Source organism: Oryx dammah, unplaced genomic scaffold, assembly GCF_014754425.2.
Source record: "Oryx dammah isolate SB20612 unplaced genomic scaffold, SCBI_Odam_1.1 HiC_scaffold_11, whole genome shotgun sequence".
In the NCBI taxonomy this organism is placed as follows: Eukaryota; Metazoa; Chordata; class Mammalia; order Artiodactyla; family Bovidae; genus Oryx; species Oryx dammah.
This window is the reverse complement of record NW_024070195.1, coordinates 36,668,356-36,681,483: the sequence shown is the minus strand read 5'-3', so window position 1 is coordinate 36,681,483 and position 13,128 is coordinate 36,668,356. Positions and strand designations below refer to the sequence as shown.

Below are 13,128 nucleotides of genomic sequence, written 5' to 3'. Positions count from 1 at the left end.
ATTTTCCAGGCAAGAGCACTGGAGTGGGTTGCCATTGCCTTCTCCATGGTCAGAATGGCCATCTTTAAAACATCTACAAATAACAAATGCTGGAGAGGGTGTGGAGGAAAAGGAAAGCCTCCTACACTGCTAATGAGCACGTAAAGTGGCACAGCTACTATGGAGTACAGTACAGAGGGTCCTTTAAAAATAGAGCTACCTGGAGAAGGAAATGGCAACCCACTCCAGTATTCTTGCCTGGAAATCCCATGGATAGAGGAGCCTGGAGGGCTACAAGCCAGGGGGTCACAAAGAGTCAGAACTTACTTAGGTACTAAACAACAGACGGACTCTTAGAAATAAGTTTGATATTCATTTTACATCTGGAAAACGAATGTTAATATTTCCCTAAAAGGGGAAGTTATTCATGTGGCTCAGCTGCCTCAGAAGAGATGGCTTCTTACACACACTTTGAAAGAACTGAAAATAAAAGTATCTTCTTTTAAAAAAAAAATAGAGCTACCATATGATCCAGCAATCCTACTCAACATATATCTGGACACAACTGTAATTTGAAGATGCATGCCCTGCAATATTCATAATAGCACAATTTGTGATAGCCAAGACGTGGAGATAATCTAAATGTCCATTGACAGGTGGATGGATTAAAAAAGATGTGGTGTATATACACTATGGAATACTACTCAGTCCTAAAGAAGAAGGAAATCATGCCACTTGCAGCAACATGGACGGAACTAGAGATGATCCCATTAAGTGAAGTAAGCCAGAAAGAAAAAGACAAATACCATATGATATCACTTATATGTGGAAACTAAAATGTGATGCAAATGAAGTTATTTGCAAACAGACACAGACTCACAGATATAGAGAACAAGCTTACAGTTACCAAAGGGGAAGAGTTCAGTTCAGTTCAGTCGCTCAGTCGTGTCCGACTCTTCGCGACCCCATGAAATGCAGCACGCCAGGCCTCCCTGTCCATCACCAACTCCCGGAGTTCACTCAGACTCACGACCATCGAGTCAGTGATGCCTTCCAGCCATCTCATCCTCTGTCGTCCCCTTCTCCTCCTGCCCCCAATCCCTCCCAGCATCAGAGTTTTTTCCAGTGAGTCAACTCTTCGCATGAGGTGGCCAAAGTACTGGAGTTTCAGCTTTAGCATCATTCCTTCCAAAGAAATCCCAGGGCCGATCTCCTTCAGAATGGACAGGTTGAATCTCCTTGCAGTCCAAGGGACTCTCAAGAGTCTTCTCCAACAACACAGTTCAAAAGCATCAATTCTTCAGGGCTCAGCCTTCTTCACAGTCCAACTCTCACATCCATACATGACCACTGGAAAAACCATAGCCTTGACTAGATGGACTTTTGTTGGCAAAGTAATGTCTCTGCTTTTGAATATGCTATCTAGGTTGGTCATAACTTTTCTTCCAATGAGTAAGCCTCTTTTAATTTCATGGCTGCACTCACCATCTGCAGTGATTTTGGAGCCCCCCCAAATAAGGTCTGACACTGTTTCCACTGTTTCCCCATCTATTTCCCATGAAGTGATGGGACCGGATGCCATGATCTTCATTTTCTGAATGTTGAGCTTTAAGCCAACTTTTTCGCTCTCTTCTTTCATGTTCATCAAGAGGCTTTTGAGTTCCTCTTCACTTTCTGCCATAAGGGTGGTGTCATCTGCATATCTGAGGTTATTGATATTTCTTCTGGCAATCTTGATTCCAGCTTGTGCTTCTTCCAGCCCAGCGTTTCTCATGATGTTCTCTGCATAGAAGTTAAATAAGCAGGGTGATAATATACAGCCTTGACGTACTCCTTTTCCTATTTGGAACCAGTCTGTTGTTCCATGTCCAGTTCTAACTGTTGCTTCCTGACCTGCATACAGATTTCTCAAGAGGCAGGTTAGGTGGTCTGGTATTCCCATCTCTCTCAGAATTTTCCACAGTTGATTGTGATCCCCACAGTCAAAGGCTTTGGCATAGTCAGTAAAGCAGAAATAGATGTTTTTCTGGAACTCTCTTGCTTTTTCCATGATCCAGCAGATGTTGGCAATTTGATCTCTGGTTCCTCTGCCTTTCCTAAAACCAGCTTGAACATCAGAAAGTTCTCTGTTTTCATGTATTGCTGAAGCCTGGCTTGGAGAATTTTAACCATGATTTTACTAGCATATGAGATGAGTGCAATTGTGTGGTAGTTTGAGCATTCTTTGGCATTGCCTTTCTTTGGGATTGGAATGAAAACTGACTTTTTCCAGTCCTGTGGCCACTGCGGAGTTTTCCAAATTTGCTTTCATATTGAATGCAACACTTTCACAGCATCATCTTTCAGGATTTGAAACAGCTCAGCTGGAATTCCATCACCTCTACTAGCTTTGTTTGTAGTGATGCTTTCTAAGGCCCACTTGACTTCACATTCCAGGGTGTCTGGCTCTAGATGAGTGATCACACCATCATGATTATCTGGGTTGTGAGGATCTTTTTTGTACAGTTCTTCTGTGTATTCTTGCCACCTCTTCTTAAGATCTTCTGCTTCTGTTAGGTCCATACCATTTCTGTCCTTTATCGAGCCCATCTTTGCATGAAATGTTCCCTTGGTATCTCTAATTTTCTTGAAGAGATCTCTAGTCTTTCCCATTCTGTTCTTTTCCTCTATTTCTTTGCATTGATCACTGAAGAAGGCTTTCTTATCTCTTCTTGCTATTCTCTGTAACTCTGAATTCAAATGCTTATATCTTTCCTTTTCTCCTTTGCTTTTTGCTTCTCTTCTTTTCACAACTATTTGTAAGGCCTCCCCAGACAATTATTTTGCTTTTTTGCATTTCTTTTCCACGGGGATGGTCTTGATCCCTGTCTCCTGTACAATGTCACGAACCTCCGTCCATAGTTCATCAGGCACTCTATCTATCAGATCTAGGCCCTTAAATCTATTTCTCACTTCCACTGTATAATCATAAGGGATTTGATTTAGGTCATACCTGAATGGTCTAGCGGTTTTCCCTACTTTCTTCAATTTGAGTCTGAATTTGGTAATAAGGAGTTCATGATCTGAGCCACAGTCAGCTCCTGGTCTTGTTTTTGTTGACTGTCTAGAGCTTCTCCATCTTTGGCTGCAAAGAATATAATCAGTCTGATTTCGGTGTTGACCATCTGGTGATGTCTATGTGTAGAGTCTTCTCTTGTGTTGTTGGAAGAGGGTGTTTGCTATGACCAGTGCATTTTCTTGGCAAAATTCAATTAGTCTTTGCCCTGCTTCATTCCGCATTCCAAGGCCAAATTTGTCTTTTACTCCAGGTGTTTCTTGACTTCCTACTTTTGCATTCCAGTCCCCTATAATGAAAAGGACATCTTTTTTGGGTGTTAGTTCTAAAAGGTCTTGTAGGTCTTCATAAAACTGTTCAAGTTCAGCTTTTCAGCATTATGGGTTGGGGCATAGACTTGGATAACTGGGATATTGAATGGTTTGCCTTGGAGATGAACAGAGATCATTCTGTCGTTTTTGAGATTGCATCCAAGTACTGCATTTCAGACTCTCTTGTTGACCATGGTGGCTACTCCATTTCTTCTGAGGGATTCCTGCCCACAGTAGTAGATATAATGGTCATCTGAGTTAAATTCACCCATTCCAGTCCATTTTAGTTCGCTGATTCCTAGAATGTTGACGTTCACTCTGGCCATCTCTTGTTTGACCAGTTCCAATTTGCATAAGGTAAGGAGCAGCAGCTGTGCTTTGCTGGAGCAGCCATGAAGAGATACCCCAAGCTCAAGGTAAGAGAAACCCAAGTAAGATGGTAGGTGTTGCAAAAGGACATCAGAGGGCAGACACACTGAAACCATACTCACAGAAAACTAGTTAATCTAATCACACTAGGACCACAGCCTTGTCTAACTCAATGAAACCAAGCCATGTCCGCAGGGCAAGCCAAGACGGGTGGGTCATGGTGGAGAGGTCTGACAGAATGTGGTCCACTGGAGAAGGGAATGGCAAACCACTTCAGTATTCTTGCCTTGAGAACCCCATGAACAGTATGAAAAGGCAAAATGATAGGATACTGAAAGAGGAACTCCCCAGGTCAGTAGGTGCCCAATATGCTACTGGAGATCAGTGGAGAAATAACTCCAGAAAGAATGAAGAGATGGAGCCAAAGCAAAAACAATACCCAGCTGTGGATGTGACTGGTGATAGAAGCAAGGTCCAATGCTGTAAAGGGGAAGAGTGGAGGAATAAATTAGGAATAAATTAGCAGATACAAACCACCATCTATAAAATAGATAAGAAGGTCCTACTGTGTAGCACAGGGAACTATATTCAATATCCAATAAGCCATAATGAAAAAGAAAACTCCATTTTGTATACAATTCTAAGATTCAACAGGTAGCTTCTCTCTTTAAATTATTTATTTTAAATGGAGTATTCATCTCATTTCAACTTACGTATGTTGAGTGTTAGTTAAATACAAGGCACATTATACATGTTGGAGAACTGTTAGAATTATACCCTTAAAAAGAGAAAAAGAAAACAGAACCAAACCAAAGATGCCTTCTTCATTGTATCTATTTAATAATTGTGCCAGAAGAGCCTGTAATAACTTGCAGGAAAGACAAGAGAGGAGACAATAAAAGACATAAATAACAAAGGAATACAAATGTTGCTTTTTGCTGGTGACCTAGAGAATCAAAAGAAATCAACCAAAATATTATTAGAAGTAAAAAGTGAATTTTGTAGAGTTATGGGATATAACATGCAGCCTCAAAAATCAATTGTGTTGTCATAGACTTGGTAGCACACTGAAAATAAAGCAAGAACAAAGAGCTCATTTATAGTAATAAAAAATTTGAATATCAACCCACACTGTGAGAGATTTATTCAAATAATGTTATAAATATTTAATGGCAAAAAGAAGACATTAATACGTAGAGAGAGAACTACGTCGTGCCTAGAAATACCACAGGCAGTGAAGTAGCAGTGCACCTGTGTTTTCCTGATGCTCCTCAGCCCCACTGGTGCTCCCTTTCTGTCTACCCAGGTGTGCCAGCATCACCGTGAAGGGAAAACACAGAATGGCAGGCACAATCGCCAATGTTGCCAGCTTACTCTCTGCTTTGTCCATTTCTTCATCACTGCCTCTGTCTGACTTTCCCAATTCTGATTCCCACTCAGTGAATTTCAGGTCTCAATTTCTGGCGCATTTTCTTGCTCATTCATTTTGAAGCATCCCTTCTTGGTGAGCCATCTATCAACCAACTGGTGGTTGTCTTACCTGGCCAGCCTCCAGACACCCCTCTTCGGGTATTACTTTAGCCAGCAGTGCTCCCAGTGCATTTGGACAATATAAGTATGAGATTGAGTGCAATTCACATTCAAACTTCTGTGGGATAATATAGAGTGGAATCCAACTGGGACAAAAAGTGGTGAAGAAATAATTTAGAAAAGGTGATAGGGACTTTCCTAGTGGTACAGTGGATAAGAATGAGCCTGCCAATGCAGGGGACACAGGTTCAATCCCTAGTCCCAAAAGATTCCACAAGCCTCGGAGCAACTAAAACCTGTGCGCTACAACTACTGAGCCCAAGGTCTACAGCCTGCGAGCTGCAAATCCTGAACCCCATGTGCCTGGAGCCCACGCTCCGCAGTAAGAGAAGCCGCTGCAACGAGAAGCAACAAAGAGCGCCCCCCCATTCGATGCGGCAGTGAAGACCCAGTGCACCCAAACTAAATAAATGCAAAAATTTTAAAAAGGTGATAAGGTATGCATGTATGTTTCATGAACTTTCGTCTTATACTTCACTATCAAAATATATATGAGAAAGAAAAAGTAGTTATGATGAGCCAATCTGAGACAATAGCTTCAGAGAAGACAAATGGTGTTTTTCCAAGGTCACGTGGACAGTATGGAGAAAAGACAGGTTTTGAACTTGTATCTTTTGATACCAAAGTCTGGGCTCTTAAGTGCTACTCTACAGACTCCATAGGGACCAGAGATAAATATAAAAATCCAATCCATAAAAAATATAGAAGAAAACATAAAAGAATATTTATCTCAGTTCTGGGGAAAATAAATTTATGAATATTAAAAATGGAGGTTATCAATGGGAACAAGATTAATGTGTTGGCAATCCATAAAACCAAGGACTTTTGTACAACAAAAAAGCAATAAAATAAATATCAGAAGAAAAGCAACAGAAAAGGGAAATATATTTGAATATAATCAGAAAAATTTATTGTTCAAAATGTATGAAGACTTGATAAACTATATAAGGTTGATACCCAGATTCTACAAAATAAGAGATAAGAAAATGCTAACTCAAGGAAATTTAGACAGTAAATCATCTCAGGAAAAAGGTATTCTCACTATAAATTAAAGATATGCAGATGAAAACAAATTTAAGATGTAATTATACACATTTGATGAGCAAAATCAAGTAAACCATTTTTAAGGAGGTGGGAATGGGCTATTTTCACATTAGGTTTTCAACAGCTACAAGACTGTCTTAACCATAACTCACATGGGGTCTGTTACCGGCCCCTCTAAGCAGCTTGGGAGGGGTGTGATTCATTCTACCTGGTCCAGACTCAGCACAGAAAAGAAAGTTAATAGAACCATAGATGCTAGACCATTTATGCTCATCATCATTATTATTCACATGATTCATTTACCTACTTCCTGTCATCCTCCTCTTTATTGGGGTTATTGAACAATAGACTTTTCTGGAAAGAGCCCAGGGGGCTACAGCAACTGGGCATCTCTTAGGTTCTCAGGGAAGCCAAAGGTCAGGACAAGAAGAGCAAGGGCAGAGGCAGAAGGGGGGGCCCAACAGCAGGTCAGCAATCTGATGGGCCAGGGCCTGAGCCAGAATATAGTGAGAAGACCTAGGGTTGTGAAAACCATCAGAGTGAAAATCCAGACACCCAGGATGTGGAAGACAGGATATGGCTTGGATGTCTTACCCAGTGGCAGCTTCACATTCCCAGTCTGAGTTCATTTAAAGGGGAGATTTGTGAGACACACCCAAGACTGCCCAGAACTCCACACTGGTCCTCCTATCTATCCATTTGCACATGTATTTCTGGCTGCCTGGGATGCTGTGGAAATAACCACTGACCATTTGTGGCGCTTCCTAAGGAGCAAAGGGAATGTAAAATGAATCATGGAAGAAGGTAAGTTATAAATACCAGCTACGACCATATAACCAGATTCAGAAAAGAAGAGGCAAGGAATTACGAGTTCTTTTCCTCTTTTGGTATGAATATATTTTGCATTTATTAACCCATTTTCCCTCATCTCATTCTATCATCTAAGTAAAAGTGTATTAATAGTAGTTAATTTTATATCTTACTGTCTGAGTTTCACAATATTAAAGAGAGGATATGACATGGACTGAAGGGAGCTAATATAATGCAAAGATGGATAAAACATGTCTCTTCTTTTGAAGAGAGGGGTGGGGTGTTTTTAGTTGTATAAAAGACAGAGTTGCCTCATGTTAGGCAGAAGGTTGACTTTGCTATTGTCTATATTTGAAAAGTCAGTAGAGTTAAAAGAACTGTTTATCCCCATGTCCTATCTTCCTTATATATCCCTGACTTGTAAAGGTTAAAATGATGTGACTTAAGATATACAGAGGCATTCAACTAATGGTATTTTATTTTTATTAGTAGCATATTGGGATCAAATGAAAGTCTATCAGACATTATAAATAAAATATGCTAACATATTTATGACTGACAGAGAGAGAATGAGGGAAGAATAGAGATGTGAATGGATGTTAAATCCTTACAGTGTGGGCTGTGGTGGGTTTGTCCTGTGTTAATTTAGCTGTACTAGAAATGCATTTCCTAGAATGCATGGTTTGAGGCTCGAGTTAGTCACAAGAAAAATTGAGCAGTTTGCAAGGCAAAGGCAAGGATATCCAAGATGGTGGAGTAGAAAGATGAGTGCTTATCTTATCCTGCAAGAACTTCAAGATTACAACTCACTGCTGAGCAACTGTCAACAGGAGAATGTTGGATCCCACCAAAAACAGATACCCCACGTCTAAGGGCAAAGGAGAAGCCCCAACAAGATGGTCAGTTCAGTTCAGTCACTCAGTCATGTCTGACTCTTTGCGATCCCATGAATCGCAGCACGCCAGGCCTCCCTGTCCATCACCAACTCCAGGAGTTCACACAGACTCATGTCCATCGAGTCAGTGATGCCATCCAGCCATCTCATCCTCTGTCATCCCCTTTCCTCCTGGCCCCAATCCTTCCCAGCATCAGAGTCTTTTCCAATGAGTCAACTCTTCACATGAGGTGGCCAAAGTACTGGAGTTTCAGCTTTAACATCATTCCTTCCAAAGAACAACCAGGGCTGATCTCCTTCAGAATGGACTGGTTGGATCTCCTTGCAGTCCAAGGGACTCTCAAGAGTCTTCTCCAACACCATAGTTCTAAAGCATCAATTCTGTGCTCAGCTTTCTTCACAGTCCAACTCTCACATCCATACATGTCCACTGGAAAAACTAGCCTCGACTAGATGGACCTTTGTTGGCAAAGCAGTGTCTCTGCTTTTCAATATGCTACCTAGGTTGGTCATAACTTTCCTTCCAAGGAGTAAGCATCTTTTAATTTCATGGCTGCACTCACCATCTGCAGTGATTTTGGAGCCCCCCAAAATTAAGTCTGACACTATTTCCACTGTTTCCCCATCTATTTCCCAGGAAGTGATGGGACCAGATGCCATGATCTTCGTTTTCTGAATGTTGAGCTTTAAGCCAACTTTTTCACTCCCCACTTTCATGTTCATCAAGAGGCTTTTGAGTTCCTCTTCACTTTCTGCCATAAGGGTGGTGTCATCTGCATATCTGAGGTTATTGATATTTCTCCCGGCAATCTTGATTCCAGCTTGTGCTTCTTACAGCCCAGGGTTTCTCATGATGTACTCTGCATATAAGTTAAATAAGCAGGGTGACAATATACAGCCTTGACGTACTCCTTTTCCTATTTGGAACCAGTCTATTGTTCCATGTCCAGTTCTAACTGTTGCTTCCTGACCTGCATATAGGTTTCTCAAGAGGCAGGTCAGGTGTTCTGGTATTCCCATCTTTTTCAGAATTTTCCACAATTTATTGTGATCCACACAGTCAAAGGCTTTGGCATAGTCAATAAAGCAGAAATAAACAAGACGGTAGGAGAGGTGAAATCATGGTTAAGAATCAAACACCATACCTGCCAGAGAAACTCAGAAGGCTCAAACAAAACCTTGTGCACACCATGAGACCCCACAGAGACTGACGCAGACCTGCCTTTGAGTGTTAGAGTGTCTCCTGCAGAGGTACGGGTCAGCAGTGGCCTGCCGCAGGGAGGGGCTCTGGGTGCAGAAGACCTGGGTGTGGCATAAGCCCTCTTGGACGAGGTCACCATTAGCTGCCAGAACTTACACAGGAATGGGGAAACAGGCTCTTGCAGGGCACAAACAAAACCTTTTGTGCACCAGGACCCAGAAGAAAGAAGCAATGACCCCATAACAAACTGACCCAAAGTTTCCCATGAGTGTCCAGGAGTCTCCAGTGGAGGCGTGGGTCAGTGGTGGCCTTCCACAGGGTCTGGGGCACTGAGCACCGTACCTTTTGAAGGAGGTCGCCATTATCTTTATTATATCCACCATGGTTTGACCTCAGATCAAACAACAGGGAGGGAACACAGCCCTACCATCAACAGAAAATTGGATTAAAGATTTACTGAGCATGGCCCTGCCCATCAGAACAAGACCCAGTTTCCCCCTCAGTCAGTCTCTCCCATCAGGAAGCTTCCATAACCCTCTTATCCTTCTCCATCAGAGGGCAGACAGACTGAAAACCACAATCACAGAAAACTAACCAATCTGATCACATGGACCACAGCCTTGTCTAACTCAGTGAAACCATGAGCCATGCCGTGTAGGGCCACCCAAGACAGATGGGTCATGGCAGAGAGTTCTGACAAAACGTGGCCCACTAAAGAAGGGAATGGCAAACCACTTCAGTATTCTTGCCTTGAGGACCCTGTGAACAGTATGAAAAGGCAAAAAGAAAAAGATAGGACACTGAGAGATGAACTCCCCAGATCGGTAGGTACCAAATATGCTACTGGAGATCAGTGGAGAAATAACTCCAGAAAGAATAAAGAGACAGAGCCAAGGTAAAAACAATACCCAGTTGTGGATGTGATTGGTGATGGAAGTAAAGTCCGATACTATAAAGAAAAATATTGCATAGGAACCTGAAATGTTAGGTCCATGAATCAAAGCAAATTGGAAGTGGTCAAACAGTAGATGGCAAGAGGGAACATTGACATTTTAGGAATCAATGAACTAAAATGGACTGGAATGGGTGAATTTAACTCAGATATCCCTTAGAAGAAATGGAGTAGCTATCATGGTCAACAAGAGAGTCCGAAATGCAGTACTTGGATGCAATCTCATAAACGACAGAATGATCTCTGTTCGTTTCCAAGGCAAACCATTTAATATCACAGTAATCCAAGTCTATGCCCCATCCAGTAATGCTGAAGAAGCTGAACGGTTCTATGAAGACCTACAAGACCTTCTAGAACTAACACCCAAAAAAGATGTCCTTTTCATTATAGGGGACTAGATTGCAAAAGTAGGAAGTCAAGAAACACCTGGAGTAACAGGCAAGTTTGGCCTTGGAATATGGAATGAAGCCGGGCAAAGGCTAGCAGAGTTTTGCCAAGAGAATGCACTGGTCATAGCAAACACCCTCTTCCAACAAAACAAGAAAAGACTCTACACATGGACATCACCAGATGGTCAACACCGAAATCAGACTGATTATATTCTTTGCAGCCAAAGATGGAGAAGCTCTTTAGAGTCAGCAAAAACAAGACCAGGAGCTGACTATGGCTCACATCATGAACTCCTTATTACCAAATTCAGACTCAAATTGAAGAAAGTAGGGAAAACCACTAGACCTAAATCAAATGACCTAAATCAAATCCCTTATGATTATACAGTGGAAGTGAGAAATAGATTTAAGGCACTAGATCTGAGAGATAGACTGCCTGATGAACTGTGGAATGAGGTTCCTGACATTGTACAGGAGACAGGGATCAAAACCATCCCCATGGAAAAGAAATGTAATAAAACAAAATGGCTGTCTGGGGAGCCCTTATAAATAGCTGTGAAAAGAAGAGAAGTGAAAAGCAAAGGAGAAAAGGAAAGATATAAGCATCTGAATGCAGAGTTCCAAAGAATAGCAAGAAGGTATAAGAAAGCCTTCCTCAGTGATCAATGCAAAGAAATAGAGGAAAAGAACAGAATGGGAAAGACTAGAGATCTCTTCAAGAAAATTAGAGATACCAAGGGAATATTTCATGCAAAGATGGGCTCGATAAAGGACAGAAATGGTATGGACCTAACAGAAGCAGAAGATATTAAGAAGAGGTAGCAAGAATACACAGAAGAACTCTACAAAAAAGATCTTCACGACCCAGATAATCACAATGGTGTGATCACTCACCTAGAGCCAGACATCCTGGAATGTGAAGTCAAGTGGGCCTTAGAAAGCATGACTACAAACAAAGCTAGTGGAGGTGATGGAATGCCAGTGGAGCTATTTCAAATCCTGAAAGATGATGCTGTGAAAGTGCTGCACTCAATATGCCAGCAAATTTGGAAAACTCAGCAGCGGCCACAAGACTGGAAAAGGTCAGTTTTCATTCCAATCCCAAAGAAAGGCAATGCCAAAGAATGCTCAAACTACCACACAATTGCACTCATCTCACATGCTAGTAAAGTAATGCTCAAAATTCTCTAAGGCAGGCTTCGGCAGTACATGAACCATGAGCTTCCAGATGTTCAAGCTGGTTTTAGAAAAGGCAGAGGAACCAGAAATCAAATGGCCAACATCCACTAGATCATGGAAAAAGCAAGAGAGTTCCAGAAAAACATCTATTTCTGCTTTATTGACTATGCCAAAGCCTTTGACTGTGTGGATCACAATAAACTGTGGAAAATTCTGAGAGAGATGGGAATACCAGACCACCTGACCTGCCTCTTGAGAAACCTATATGCAGGTCAGGAAGCAACAGTTAGAACTGGACATGGAACAATAGACTGGTTTCAAATAGTAAAAGCAGTATGTCAAGGCTGCATATTGTCACCCTGCTTATTTAACTTCTATGCAGAGTACGTCATGAGAAATGCTGGGCAGGAAGAAGCACAAGCTGGAATCAAGATTGCCGGGAGAAATATCAATAACCTCAGATATGCAGATGACACCACCCTCATGGCAGAAAGTGAAGAAGGAACTAAAAAGCCTCTTGATGAAAGTGAAAGAGGAGAGTGAAAAAGTTGGCCTAAAGCTCAACATTCAGAAAACTAAGATCATGGCATCTGGTCCCATCACTTCATGGGAAATAGATGGAGAAACAGTGGAAACAGTGTCAGACTTTATTTTGGGGGGCTCCAAAATCACTGCAGATGGTGACTGCAGCCATGAAATTAAAAGACACTTACTCCTTGGAAGGAAAGCTGTGACCAACCTAGATAGCATATTCAAAAGCAGAGATATTACTTTGCCGACAAAGGTCTGTCTAGTCAAGGCTATAGTTTTTCCAGTAGTCATGTATGGATTTGTGAGCTGGACTGTGTAGAAAGCTGTGCACCAAAGAATCGATGCTTTAGAACTGTGGTGTTGGAGAAGACTCTTGAGAGTCCCTTGGTTTGCAAGGAGGTCCAACCAGTCCATTCTAAAGGAAATCAGTCCTGGGTGTTCTTTGGAAGGAATGATGTTGAAGCTGAAATTCCAATACTTTGGCCACCTCATGCGAAGAGTTGACTCATTGGAAAAGACTCTGATGCTGGGAGGGATTGGGGGCAGGAGGAGAAGGGGACGACAGAGGATGAGATGGCTCTATGTCCACTGACTCGATGGACATGAATTTGAGTGAACTCCGGGAGTTGGTGATGGACAGGGAGGCCTGGCGTGCTGCAATTCATGGGGTCACAAAGAGTCAGACACGACTGAGTGCCTGAACTGAACTGAACTAAAAGACTAGCAGGGGGACACTCTTTCTGCCCCCTTCAGATGTCTATGTCAGAAGCTTTCTCCATCTCTTTTATACTTTAATAAATCTTTATTACACAAAAGCTCTGAG

The 13,128-nt window shown here is 41.9% G+C and overlaps 1 long non-coding RNA gene across 1 annotated transcript; it reads left to right on the top strand.

Annotated features, from left to right (window-relative positions):
- The first annotated feature begins 3,443 nt into the window (after nt 1-3,443).
- LOC120870155 lies at nt 3,444-9,280 on the top strand. Its single transcript, XR_005722736.1, has 3 exons — nt 3,444-3,454; nt 7,522-7,525; nt 9,184-9,280. It is a non-coding gene; the product is annotated as an uncharacterized LOC120870155 (long non-coding RNA).
- Nucleotides 9,281-13,128: the final 3,848 nt, after the last annotated feature.